The 3896-nt window shown below is 39.9% G+C and overlaps 1 pseudogene; it reads right to left on the bottom strand.

The window, feature by feature from the left end:
• Window positions 1-517: 517 nt before the first annotated feature.
• Window positions 518-831, bottom strand: LOC103587880 (annotated as a pseudogene).
• Between the last annotated feature and the right edge of the window lie 3065 nt (window positions 832-3896).

The raw sequence follows: 3896 nt of genomic DNA, 5'->3' as shown, positions 1-3896 counted from the left end.
TTAAATAGGGTAGTCAGGGAGGATCTAGCTGAGAAGGTAACATCTGATTTTTAACAATACACATTTATTTGAGTACCTATCATGTGCCAGGCACATGAAATAACTAATTCCATCTTCACCTAAGTCTGTGAGGTAGGATAATTATTATCCTACTTTTACAAATGGGGAAATTGGGCAAAAAAGAAGTTAACTTTAGAAAGGGAACAGTAAGAGACAGAGCCGGGGTTTGAACTCAAGCAATCTGGCATAAATCCCATCCTTGTAAGCACTTTGATACTTGGCATTTTGGACTCTGCCTAAAGGCAGAGGGATGTGCACACTTTCTTGTTAGCCCTGTGAGGCACCAAAAGAATTATGCAAAAAGATGCAGTTATTTAAGCAGAGTAAGGGAGTTGCCTGACATAGAGACCTCACAAAGGGAAGCAGGGAATTAGACTAATATTCAAGTATTTTCTTTTTTTCTTTCTTTCTTTTTTTCCCTGTAAAGGTTTTATTCTGCACAGAGGGGAGAGGAGGCTCAGTCCTTCTTGGCAGCCACTTTCCTCATGGCAGACAGGACATTGCTCAGCTCCTGTCACTTCCTCTTGGCACAGATGTGTGCCCCCTTTTCTTAATAAACTCGAGGGCCTGTTTGTCCTTGGAGACCTTGAGCAGCTCCATGGCGCGATGCTCATATGGGGCAAAGCCACACACCTCTCGGATCATGTCCCACACGAACTTTGTATGCTTAGTGAGGTGACCATGCCAGCGGCTGTGCCTTGGCTTGCTCACATTCTTGGTCACCTTGTGGCCCTTGTTGAGGCCCACAACCATGGGGTAGCGCAGAGCCATGGCTGCTACTCTTCAATGGCTGTTGTGGTGGAAACAATATTCAAGTATTTTCTATGTGTAGTTTTTTTACACATGTACTCTCATTTAATACTCTCAACAAAACTATGATGTAGTCATAAACATACCTATTTTACAGATGAGAAAACTGAGGTACAGAGTGGCTAAGCTAATTGCCCAAGTTCTCATGAGAACAAAGAACCAAGATTATGAATCTGGGTTAGTATATCACCAAAGTCCATGCTGTTTCTAATAATATTCCATGATGTCTCCAGAGAGAAGGAAAAGAAAGGCAAGAAAATCCAGAGCAAAATACATGGAGACAAAGTGAGAAGTGAGAGACAGTAAAATAAAGACTTAGTAGCTTTGGAGAGACAGAAGACTGACGGTGGCTTAAGGAACTTTTAATGGCACATTCATCCTCAACATCTTCTTTCACACCAAGTGTCTTAGTCTAATCAGGCTGCTATAACAGAAATACTTTAAACTGAGTAGCTTAAAAACAACAGAAATTTCTTTCTTACAGTTCTAAAGGCTAGAAAGTCCATGATCAAGGGGTCAGCAGACATGGTGTCTGGTGAGAGCTCGCCTTCTGCTTCACTGATGGTGCCTTCTTGCTGAGTCCTCACACGGCAGAAGGGGCAAACAAGCTCCTTAATGCCTTTTTTATAAGGGTGTTAATCCCACTCATGAGAACTCTGCCTCCTAGAGGCCCCTCTTCTTAATACTATTACATTGGGATTAGGTTTCAATACATGAATTTGGGGGGGACAAAAACATTCAGACTATAGCACCAAGTTAGATGGATTCTTGAGAATATCTGTGATTTGGGGATTTCAAGAATTGGCATGTCTACTTTCTCACTGAGACCTGGTGTTTATGTGTGAATAGATCTTAAGCAGTGCAACACCTTCTATAACTGCTATTGTCTCTGAATCAGATGCTCCAGGAAAGAAAGGCAAGTAAATGTAGTAAAGTACATAAAGGAAAATTTAAGAGCCATTTGGTATTTGAGGACTAGCATGTAATTGTCTGATAACAAGGTTGTTTTCTTTTCCTCTCCTAGGAAGCACAGTTTAAAGCTGTCAGCCTTAATGAAATAACTTTAAATATGCCTTGCCTGCTAACCTTTTTCTTTTTGATAGTACAGTAGTAACACTGTAGGAATGTCAGGATAATATGCTGATGGGCAGTGTTAGCTAAGAAAGCCAAATGGCACACTGCCTGTCTTGTGCCGTAGCCTCTATGTGGTATTGGGAAGCCAGGATGTGGTCAGACGGCTTGTGTGATGGGGCTGATTCACCCACTCATTATTTCTCATGAAAAGCAAGTCTGCCTCTCACCTTGCCTTGCCTTGTTTTTCTTTCCCTTCCCTCCCTTCCTCTTCCCACACACAAAGGCTTTGATTTTTGCTGAATAATACACAAACAAACAAACAAACCAGCAAAAATACTTGCCTGGTCTATCTTTAACAGTGTCTTAACGTAGCTCCCTGCAAAAGGAAGCTGAGGGAGGCCGTGTGCAGGAGGCTAGCCAGCTCCATCATTGTATTCCTCAGGTAACTCTTTTAAGCCTTCATTTGTTTCAACTTTGAAATGTTAGTTCAGTGGTTATTGCTTTATCAAAACTTTCAAGGATTCATTATGCATCTTTGAGAACTAAGTGTTTGTGAATTCATTAGGTGTTGGGAAAAATGGGTATTTTAAAAGGAAAATGTAGTCCACTTTAGAATGCTCTCAAGAGACCAGAGAAACCATTGAAATTCGCCGTTAGCTCTGTAGAGCCAGGCAACAGGGTTATAACCCAATGTCTGTTGAAAACTGAATTAGAACTGGAAGTTGAATGTAAATAAAATATAATGTATAAAATTGATTTTGAGATTTTGGCAAGAATATAGGCTTTGAGGGCCTAGACACCAAGACAGTCTATTTTGCTATGGATTTTATAGTTTTGTTATAAGGGACTAAGTTAGACCACCTCTATGACATCTGCTTTGACCAGTGGCCCATCTGTAAAATCAGTGTAGTGTCATTTTAACCATAAATCTTTTGAGCCAATGTCTTCTAGGAATCTTAATTTCAATTTATAAACAAAGTGCAGAAGAATTGAGTTGACTTTTTCTGTTTTTTGTTTTCTTTTTTATTGAAGCATAATTGATTATACATATTTGTTGGGTACAAATTGACTATCTGTAGTTGTGTATAATATGTGATGGTCAAATCAGGAGAGTTAGCTTATTTATTATTAAAATATGTAATCTTTCTTTGTGTCCATTAACCAATGTCTCATTAATTTCTCATTAAACCCCGTCTTCTTCCCCTCCCCTTTCCACTTGTAGTGATCACTGTTCTATTCTCTCCTTCTAAAAGTTCAATGTATTATTGTGATGGTTGTTTTCTTTCTTTCTTATTTATTTATTCAGCTCCCACTTATGAATGAAGACATGTGGTATTTCTCTTTCTACACCTGGGTTGTTTCACTTAACATAGTTTTCTCCAAGCTCATCCAAATTGCTGCAAATGGCATAATATCATTCTTTTTATCAGCACCACACTCTCCCGAGTGAGCCATGGGCCAGCCCAATATCATTCTTTTTATGACTGAGTAGTATTTCATTGTGTATGTATACTACATTTTCTTATGCAGTCATCCATCAGTGATCATTTAGATTGGTTCCATACCCTGGCTATTGTAAATAGAGGTGTGATAAACATGGGAGTACAGGTATCATCCCTTCTACATGATGATTTCCATTACTTTGGGTGTATACCCAGTAGTGGAATTGTTGGATCATATGGTAATTCTATCTGTAGTTGTTTAAGGAACCTACACAGTGTTTTCCATAATGGGGGCATGATGGAGTTTGGATGTGTCATCCCCTCCAAAACTCATGTGGAAATTTGATCCCCAATGTGGCAGTGTTGGAAACTGAATGAGTCATGGGGGCAGATCCCTCATGAATGGATTAGTGCTCTCTCTGGGGGAGGGGGGTGTAATGAGTGAGTTATCGCTCTATTAGTTCCCACGAGAGCTTGTTGCTTAAAAAGACCCTGGCACCTCCTCTCTCT

The sequence above is a fragment of the Galeopterus variegatus genome, unplaced genomic scaffold (genome assembly GCF_000696425.1).
Source record: "Galeopterus variegatus unplaced genomic scaffold, G_variegatus-3.0.2 Scaffold499, whole genome shotgun sequence".
Classification (NCBI taxonomy): Eukaryota; Metazoa; Chordata; class Mammalia; order Dermoptera; family Cynocephalidae; genus Galeopterus; species Galeopterus variegatus.
This window is presented reverse-complemented; position numbering and strand designations above follow the sequence as displayed.